The following is a 10,032-nucleotide window of genomic DNA, read 5'->3' as shown; positions in this document are numbered from 1 at the left end:
CCAGTGCGCCGGGGCGCAGGTGTTGGCCGCCCTCTGGCCAAGCGAGACGATTCCCCGCACCCCGAGTCAGACTGCCGACTGGCTGGAGGTTGCGGTTGGCCGCTTCGAGGCCTGGAAGGCATCGGCAGCCCGGCTTGGAGCTGGGCGGGCACTGGAGTTCGTCCGAGCCTGGTATCCGGGGCTGAACCTGGACCAGCTGCGCACCTGGCGGCTGGAGGCCGACGAAGAGATGGAGGAGGTGCGGCCGGCTATCGCTCAGCGCGCTTCGACGATCGCCGAGTGCACTGACATCAGTGTCTTCGCTCCTGAAATTAATGACGACGGCGTTGCCCAGCCGGAGGAGTGGTTCGGGCTGGACCCGGCAGCGGGTGAAGACTCGGCAGAGGAGATCGCCTCCAGCGATGAAGGCGAAGACGACGAAGGAGAGGAAGGCGAAGACGTTGAGCCGACCGGTGAAGCGGCCAGCCAGCCTCAGCCTGATCGTGCCTCCGGCAACAAGGCGCGTGCTAGCGCGCCCTCTGCGGGAGGCGGTGATCATGCCGAGGTTCGCCAGCCGGCCACTCCTCCAGCCGGCACTGCCGTCTCCACCGACCTGCCCGACTCGCCAGTCGCTCCCTTGGCTTAATATGCCGTCCTTGTTTTTTCCTGCTTGTTGCCTTTTGAACAATTTTATTAAACTTGCGCAGTTCCACCCACTGGGGGTGTATTCAAACTATGTTGAATGCTGGCCTTTTGAAGGTCTTTTATGTAAATATTATTGTGTGCGTGTTTGGTTTCCATTCGTGTATGCTTTTTATCCTTAGGTTGTTTCCTTTGCCGCCTTCCCCTTTTGGGAAGGCAAGTACTCAAGCTTTCTTAGATTGAAGCGAGGTGAATGGAAGCCGGCCGGCCGGCTACTCTGGTAGTCGGTCGGTGGTGGGAGAAAAACCGGCTTTTGTTATATTAGTCCGTTAGTCCCTAGCCGTTTTTCGTGTGGGCATCCTTTCCTGCCTTTAACTCTTGCCAGCCGGACAGCCGGTTCTTCGATCTGCGACTTTTGGCAAGAGAAGGCTTGGGAGCCAGCACACTACTTGTCTGACTGCGGGTAGGACTTCTAGTATAACTCCAGGCGGCCAATCCCCGGGTCGACTAGTCGAACCCGGTGCCGGACGGAAAAAGTGAATGTAATGACAAGGTCATAAGCATGATACTCTTCATCCATAGATAAAAGATGGCAGTCCCCGAGCTCTCCTCGGGGGGCCTATTGTCTCGTACTTAGTACAAAAGTTAGCGTGATACATACTGCATTTCAACTGTAAAACCTTCAGAGGAGGTTGGCGTTCCATGGTCGTTCCGACTCCTTGCCGGAGTCATCTCTCTTTCGTGCCTTCGGCTTCTGCGCATCGATCAGTAGTAGGAGTCGTTGCCTAAGGCTCTGCTGATGACGAAGGGGCCCTCCCAAGGGGCCGAGAGCTTGGGCTGGCCGGCTGTTCGCTGGATCAGCCGGAGCACAAGATCGCCCTCTTGGAAGGATCTTGGCTTGACCTTCCGGCTGTGGTAGCGGCGCAGGCCCTTCTGATAGATGGCGGACCGGCTGAGGGCTAACAGCCGGCCTTCTTCCAGCAGGTCGACGCCGTCTTCTCGTGCTTCCTTGGCCTCCACTTCCGTGTACATGGTTACCCGAGGCGAGTCGAACTCGATGTCAGTTGGGATGACCGCCTCGGCACCATATACGAGGAAGAAAGGAGTGAAGCCGGTTGACTTGTTTGGTGTAGTGCGCAGACTCCAGATGACGGCCGCCAGCTCATCGAGCCAACAGCCGGCTGAACGCTCCAGTGGTACGACCAGTCGGGGCTTGATGCCGGAAAGGATGAGGCCGTTGGCTTGCTCGACCTGGCCGTTTGACTGCGGGTGGGCAACGGATGCTAGGTCCAACCGGATGCCTTGCGTCGCGCAGAAACGTGCCAAGGCTCCCTTGGCGAAATTCGTGCCATTGTTGGTGATGATGCTGTGTGGCACGCCGTACCGAGTTGTTATATCTGCGATAAATGTCACGGCAGTCGGCCCATTCAGCTTCTTGATCGACTTTGCCTCAATCCATTTGGTGAATTTGTCCACGGCGACAAGCAGATGTGTCATGCCGCCGCGCGCCGTCTTGAATGGGCCCACCATGTCTAGTCCCCAAACGGCGAAGGGCCAAGTGAGGGGAATGGTCTTGAGTGCTGAAGCCGGCATGTGTTGCTTGGAGCTGAAGAGTTGGCATCCTTTGCAATGTTTAACTAACCCCTTGGCGTCATCCAAAGCAGTCGGCCAAAAGAAACCATGGCGGAAGGCTTTGGCGACGAGTGATCTTGAGGCCGCATGGTGGCCGCATTCTCCTTGGTGGATGTCTCTGAGGATTGCAATGCCCTTCTCTTGCTCGACGCATCGCTGGAGGACTCCAGTGACACTGCGCTTGACGAGCTCTCTGTTGACGATTGTGTATGCTCCGGCTCGGCGTTGGACTTGTCTTGCCTCTACTTCGTCAGCCGGCAGATCTTGGTTTATTAGGAAGTTGAGGATGGACTGAGCCCATGATGGAGCTGCGACTTCTTCTATTGCCAATGCGGCTACTGCGACCAGGGCGGGCGGGCTGGGCGGTGAAATGCTGGAGTCGGCCACCGCCTGTTCTGTTGGTGTAGTCTCCGGGCCGACTACCGCAGTCCCCAAGCCGGGTGTGGCAGTCCCCGGGTCGGGCGTAACTACGGAAGTCCCCGAGCCGCCTGCTGATGTCCCTTGGCCGACTATCGAAGTCCCCGGGTCACCTGCTTGGTTCTTCGAGCCGGCCGCGTCAGGGTCAGGCGGCACGAAGATGGAATCGGACTCTGGAGACGGCTTGATAGACGGCTTGAGGAGGCATTGTAGAGAGACACCGGTTGGAATTGCTTGCCGAGTGGAGCCTATTCGGGCCAGGGCATCAGCTGGCTCGTTGTCGGCTCGCGGTACGTGAAGGAACTCGCATCCTTCAAAATACCCACTGATCTGCTGAATGAGGAAGCGGTAGCTTGCCATATTTGCGTCCTTGGCATCCCAGTTGCCGGATGATTGCTGGACCACCAAGTCCGAGTCGCCATAACATAGGATCCGGCGAATGCCGAGTTCTTTGGCAAGCTGGAGCCCGTGTATGAGCGTCTCATACTCGGCCACGTTGTTGGAGGCGGCAAAGTGAATTTGAAGCGTGTATCTGAGCTTGTCGCCTTTGGGAGAGGTGAGGATGACGCCGGCTCCCAAGCCGGTGTGCATCTTGGACCCATCGAAGTGCATGCGCCACTGATTGGAGTCGGGAGCTGGCGGTAGGTACTGGGTCTCGGCCTAGTCGACGAGGAAGTCGGCCAATGCTTGGGACTTGATGGCGGTGCGAGGCTGGTAGAAGATCGTGTAGGGGGCCAGCTCGATGGCCCATTTCGCCACCCGGCCGGATGCATCCCGGCTGCCTATGATCTCGGCCAGCGGGGCGGTGCATACGACCGTGATGGGATGCTCTTGGAAGTAGGGCTTCAGCTTCTTGGCGGCGAAGTACACGCCGTAGCACATCTTCTGGTAGTGCGGGTAGTTCTACTTCGAGGTAGACAACACCTCGCTCAAATAGTACACCGACCTCTGGACTGGCTAGGCTCGGCCCTCTTCTGGGCGTTGGACTATGATGACGGTGCTGACCACCTGGCTGGTTGCGGCAATGTAGAGGAGCATGGGCCCTTTCTCAGTCAGCGCCGCTAGGACAGGCGGCGTGGCCAGCATCTTCTTCAGCTCGTGAAAAGCTTGGTCGGCTTGGTCATTCCACTCGAAGTGGTTGGTCTTCTTCATGAGGCGGTAGAGGGGAAGAGCTTTCTCTCCGAGCCGGCTGATGAAGCGGTTCAGGGAGGCCAAGCATCCGGTAAACTTCTGGACGTCTCGAAGTTTGGTGGGAATCGCCATTCTCTCAATGGCCATGATCTTTACTGGGTTGCATTCAATGCCGCGTTCGGAGACCAGGAAGCCTAGGAGCTGGCCGGCTGGCACTCCGAACATGCATTTCTCGGGGTTGAGCTAGATTTGGAACCGGCGTAGGTTCTCAAATGTTTCCTTGAGGTCTTCCAGCAAGGTGCCGCGCTTCTCCGTCTTCACCACAATGTCGTCTACGTAGACGTGGGCATTTCTGCCGAGCTGCTTGAGGAGGCACTTCTGCATGCAACGCTGGAAAGTGGCACCGGCATTTCTCAAGCCGAATGTCATAGTCAGGTAGCAGAAGGCTCCGAATGGCGTGATGAAGGCAGTCTTCAGGCGGTCTGCCGGATCTAACTTTATCTGGTGGTATCCTGAGTAAGCATCCAAGAAACTCAACAGCTCGCATCCGGCCGTGGAGTCTATCACTTGGTCAATCCTTGGCAGGGCAAAGGGATCTTTGGGGTAGGCCTTGTTGAGGCTCGTGTAGTCTATGCACATGCGCCACTTGTTGTTCTTCTTTAGCACGAGGACCGGGTTGGCGAGCCACTCTGGAAACAAAACTTCCATAATGAAGCCGGCTGCCAGAAGCCGGGCTATCTCCTCTCCTACAATCCTTCTCTTCTCCTCCGACAGTCGGCGGAGGGGTTGTTTGACTGGTTTTGCGTCTTCTTGGACGTGTAGTTTGTGCTCGGCGAATTCCTTCGGAACACCCGGCATGTCCTTGGGGGACCATGCAAAGATGTCCCGATTCTCGCGGAGGAAATCGGCGAGCTCGCCTTCCTATTTGCTGTTTAGGTTTGCCCCGATGACGGCAAACCTCTCTGGGTGCTCGGGGTCAAGAGGTATCTTCTTCGTCTCCTTGGCTGGCTGGAAAGATCCTTGAGCATCATGCTCCTTGGGATCGGGGGACAAGGCCGACTGTTTGCCGGCCATGGCCACGACTCGGTCCAACATCTTCTTTTCTTCGGCAATCACAAGGGACTCGGCCAGCCGGCTGCTGGCTGCTGCGCACTCGGACGACTTCTTGTAATCGCCGGCTATTGTGATGATGCCCTTGGTGCTCGGCATCTTCATCTTGAGGTATGCATAGTGGGGAACTGCCATGAACCTGGCCAAGGCAGGTCGGCCAAGCAATGCATGGTAGGGGCTCTCCAGGTCCACCACATCAAACTAGATCGCTTCCCGGCGGAAATGCTCCTTGTCCCCAAAAAGTACATCAATCTTGATCTTGCCAATGGGGGCACAGGATAGGCCGGGTACGATGCCATGGAACACAGTCCGAGTAGGCATGAGTTGCTTTGTCTTGACATTCAGCTTCTCCAGGGTGTCACGGTACAGGATGTTGATGCTGCTCCCGCCGTCTATCAGCACGCGGGAGAAACGGGCGGCGCATCTATCCGTTGCAAGGGTGGCATCCAAAACCAACGCATAAGAGCCGGGAGACGGCATCACCTCCGGGTGGTCGGCCCGGCTCCAGCTGATAGGTTTTTCTGACCAGTGCATGTGCTCGGCAGGGTTGGCAGCGACAATGCTGACTTCTTGGTGCTCTCGGCGTTTGCTGCGCCGGTCTTCGGGCTGGCTTGTAAAGATGACATAGGCAGCATGCTCGTCGGGGAACTCATCGTGCACGGCTCCGACTGCGGGCCGAGCGGTCAGTGGCTGCGGAGCCGGAGGCGGCGGACCGGCAGGCGGAGGCGGCGCGAGCCCTTCGCCTTTGGAGATTCGGGTGAGCCAGTGGCATTTCCGGGTCATGTGGTTGGACGGCTTCGCGCCGCTATGGAACTTGCATGGGGCGTCGAGAGTCTGCTCGTAGGAGAAGGCCGGCTGCCAAGCCGGCTTGCCGCCCCTCTGCTTCTTGGGTGCGGGCCGCCCTTCGGGCTGCTCGTCTTCGACTGTGGCCACCTGCCGACTGGTGGAGGGCGGCACGGGGCCCTTGCGCTTGTGGTCGTTCTGGTGTGGGCGTCGGCTGGAGTCCCCAGCCGGCGTCTTGGGCGCCGGGTTGAGTACCTTCCCGGACGCATCTACCCGGAGTTCGGTCTTCATTGAGGAGTCGGTGGTGGCGTACTTGTCCGCTATGACCAGAAGCTCGTCGAGGGTTGTCGGCTCGTCGCAGAGGAGCTTGTGCTTGAGGAGGGTGCCTTCTCGGCACCTGGCAGTGAAGTATTCTATGGCTTGCACCTCGTGCACCCCTTCGCAAGAGTTGCGGAGCTCGGCCCAACGCGTGAGGTAGTCGCGAGTGGACTCGGTGGGGCCTTGTACGCACAAGGAGAGCTGTCTGGGCTTGGGAGCCCGCTTGTAGGTGCTGGTGAAGTTGCGGACGAAAGCTTCTGTGAAGTCTAGCCAGCTGTTGATGCTGTATGGCTTGAGGCTGTTGAGCCAGGTCCGTGCCGTGCCTTGCAGCATGAGGGGCACGTACTTCACGGCAACGCGCCTATTGCCGTTGGCTATGCTAACCGCCGTGGAGTAGTCGATCAACCAATCTTCCGGCTTCACGGAGCCGTTGTACTTGGGCGTGTCTCTTGGGAGCGAGAACCCTTTGGGGAAAGGCTCGTCGCGGATGCGGGGGCCGAAGCAAGGCGGGACGACATCATCTTCTTCTTCCAGCGCTAGGGATCGCGCCAGGCGGTCGATCCGATGGCGGGCGTCGTTCTTGCCGACTCCTTCCCGGCGACCTAGCCGGCCGCTGAGAGTCGGATGCGCAACAGGCGGTGGGGTGGGATATCTCTCTCCACGGGGCCGAGGCGGAGGCGGGTTGCCCCGCCACTCCACGGCCCGGGGGTGGCCTTCTGCGTCTCGCTCGATGGAGACTCGGGTTCGGCTTCGGCTGGCAGCCGGCTCTTTCTCGCGCCGCGCGCGGGTTTTTCCCATAGTCGGCGTCCGGGACATCGCGCCATGATCTCGGCGTGGGGGAGGGCTTTCCGCGCGGGCGTCGGCTTCGTGTCGCTGCGCAGCTGCATCGATTAGCTGCTGGATGCGTCGGGTCATGTGGGGAGTTCTTCGGCCCCCAGTCCATCTAGCTCGTCTACGGCCGCCTCGGCGGCACGCAGGTTCTCGAGTGGAGTGGCGTAGATTGGGCGGTCGACTCCTAGCGTATCGGCGACGACAGCGCCGCGCTGTCTGACAACGCCGGCCCGGCTGGGCCCGCCTGGGGGCGGCGTGCCAAAGGCGGCGCGGTCGGCCTCGCGTCGGTGGGCTTCAGCGAGGTGTCTCATGGAAACCAACTTCTGGCCCTCTGCGAGGAGGGTGAGGCGGCGAGCCTCCAGTGCTTCAGCGTCGGCATCGGCCGGAAGGGGGATGGACAAGTCGTGGACCGCCGCGTGCGGGGCGTCATGGGCGCTCTCGTCAGAAGCGCCGCTGTGGCCGATGACCATCACCTCGGTGGTGACAGCGTCGCAGCCATTGGCCCGGGGAAGCGGGTCGTTGTAGATCGCGATGTCGGTGGGGAAAGTGTCGAGTGAGGCCGTGTCGGAGTCGACAGGCATCGGGTCGGTGGAGCCAACTGACTCCAAGTCCACAGCAGGCTCGCCGGAGACGTGGAGCTGGCCGAGAAGGTTGACGAGGTGGTCGGTGCCCGCGGCGGAGGCGAGCTCGTCGGAGATGAGGGTCTTGTCAAGGAGATCGGCGAGGCCGCTCGCCGCACAGACGTTGGTGACGCCTTGCAGCGCGTCGTGGCAAGCGCCATCGGGCATGCCGGGCTGGCTACGCTCGCGGGGGAGGAAGAGGGTTCCCGTCCAGAACAGGTCTCCGGACGACGGTGCACCTGGCCCCATGGTGGGCGCCAAATGTCGGGTGGTAGGTGCGACATATGCCAACAGGTGGCTTATCATTGTGGGAGCCAGTAAGACGTCGCCGGTGCCTGGAAACGGGATGAGGCGAAGACATGCACACTGGCGAATCTTACCCAGCTTCGGGGCTCTCCGTGGAGATAACACCCCTACTGCTGCTCTGCGGGGTCTCCGCATGATCACTAGATGAACAAGTAGCTACACGATGCTCCTTGAGCTGTTCGGCGAGAGGAGGAAGAAGGGCACGGCTCGCTCTCTTCTCCTCCCTATGTGTTGTCTAAGACTAGCAGGGATCAACCCTTTGCATGGGTGTCCCGGGGGGTTTATATAGGCCTACCCCCGGGGGTACAATGGTAATCCGGCTAGGCGTGGGGCCCAGCCGTCTGTGTCTACACTCTCCGGCTTCTGCGCCGACTGCTGGGGCCCGCCGGCTGGTGGGTCCCGCAGGCTGCCGACTCCTTGGTCGACAGGCAGGCCCCACTGTCCAGGGCCTTGTCGGCGGCTGGTTACTGTTGCTCAATCCTGGTGACGAGGGCTTCGCCGAGGTGGGCGTGGCTACAGTGCCGCCGTCCGGCGGGTGATCGCTGTAGCCTCACCGCGTCTTGTCTCCTTAATGGGGCGTCTCCTTCGAGGGAGGTGGCAAGCCGGCTGTGGGGAGCCGGCTCTATCTTGGGCCGACTGGGGGAGGCCTAGCCGCCTTCGGGTGTCTCTCTGCCCGAAGGGGCCCACCGCCCATGGGCCACGTTGGCAGCCCGTCGTGGATGACATCAGGGTCAACGTGGCAACAGTGCCGCGCCGGATGGGTCATGGCCACCCGTACGGCGCGCTGTGCCAGGTGTGCTCCGAGATTCGGGGGTGGCAGGCTTTACTGTAGCCACACCCCGTCTCATCGTCGTTATGTGGATGCAGACTTCGAGGGTACGATTTTGACCGCTTTGTGGGAGCCGGCTTCTTGGAGTCGGCCTTCTCGCGGCTGGCTTCTCGGAGCCGGCCCTCCCGCGGCTTTCTTCGTGAGGGCTGAAGTCGGGCCGCCTTCCGATAGTCAGCCATGGGGACAGCCGGCAAGGGGAAGGCGGCCCCGCATCTTGGATTCTTGAGGGCCGGATCGGCTCGTAATTTTTTCAGAAGGGCCAGGGGTGCCGGCTAGGCTACCCGTGGTCATTTACTCCGACACTGTGTCGACATGTTGCCAGTGAACTGGTCAGCATACGGTATCCTGACAGACATAACCGGTGGCCATCGATGCGTGGCTGCAGCATCAATGCACGCTGGTATTCTGCATCAATTTAATTAGCATTCTTGCAAATCCGTGATGAAATAGTTTTTGCAAGTTTACCAAAGCATGAAAATTAGCATTATAAGAAAAACAAAAACTTCAAATTCAAAACAAGGTTTGCACCAAGGAAAATGAAACAAGAGCAGAACACGAAAAACTAAATAAAAATTGAATTCAAAATTTGATAGGGGCCGCGCGAACGCACACCCCCTATATCATAAATTACGGCATCCACTCTCCCATAGAGGGAAGATGGTAGATCAACACACTCACCACGTGCAATGTGAACCGTTAACCTAGGCCATGAGCCTTATTGATCACTCATAGACCCCGTCCAGGTAAGTATGTTTCAAAGTCGTCCTACCCTCCAATTATATACTACTACTTGTCTTTCCCGTGCCGATCTTCATAACTTTCTGTGCGGTACTAAACAAAAAGCAATTACCTTGGGGCTTGAGTTTGGGTGGCCTGATTAATCATACAACTGGCTAACAATTATTCTCTGGCCCATTGGACCAAAAGGCCGAATGATTAATGGGCCCAGGTCGGGACGAACCATCAAACCCCCGCGATCCATCCATGTCTATAATTTTCTCAACAAATTTTATTTCCTGAATTCTTAAAAGCAAAGCTTTGCTCGTTAGACGTCCCGAGCAAACGCCATCGCGAACTGTCGGATCCAAATCGCGCGCTCTCCCTCGCGTCCAGGTGTTCCATTGTCCGAACTGCCACGCAGGTGCCTCGCGGTCCTCCCGGTCCTACCACTAGCCCACTCCGCCGCACCCCTCCCCTATCCCACCGAATGGCTCGCATTTCGAAAACTGCTCACACTCTCCGCTCCACACGCCGGAAATCCCCATCTCTCGCTGCCGTTTCTCTCCTCCTCTCTCGTTGATTTCTCGCAACAAATCCACTCCTCGTCAGTGATTTTGGTGCGCTTCTCCGTTCGATTTTTGCGGCGCGGCAGTTTTTGAGGTACGGGGAGGCGACAGAGGTGTCGGGAGGGAGGGGGTGGAAGGGGGTGCAGAA

General features: G+C 58.9%; 1 non-coding gene across 1 annotated transcript; it reads right to left on the bottom strand.

The window, feature by feature from the left end:
* Positions 1-9,188: 9,188 nt before the first annotated feature.
* Positions 9,189-9,349, bottom strand: LOC125526216 (U1 spliceosomal RNA). The gene has a single exon (XR_007291628.2). It is a non-coding gene; the product is annotated as a U1 spliceosomal RNA (small nuclear RNA).
* Positions 9,350-10,032: the final 683 nt, after the last annotated feature.

Source organism: Triticum urartu, chromosome 7A (genome assembly GCF_056163025.1).
Source record: "Triticum urartu cultivar PI428250 chromosome 7A, HENAU_Tu73, whole genome shotgun sequence".
NCBI classification, from domain to species: Eukaryota; Viridiplantae; Streptophyta; class Magnoliopsida; order Poales; family Poaceae; genus Triticum; species Triticum urartu.
The sequence above is the reverse complement of the archived record's forward strand: the minus strand, read 5'-3'. Positions and strand labels throughout refer to the sequence as shown.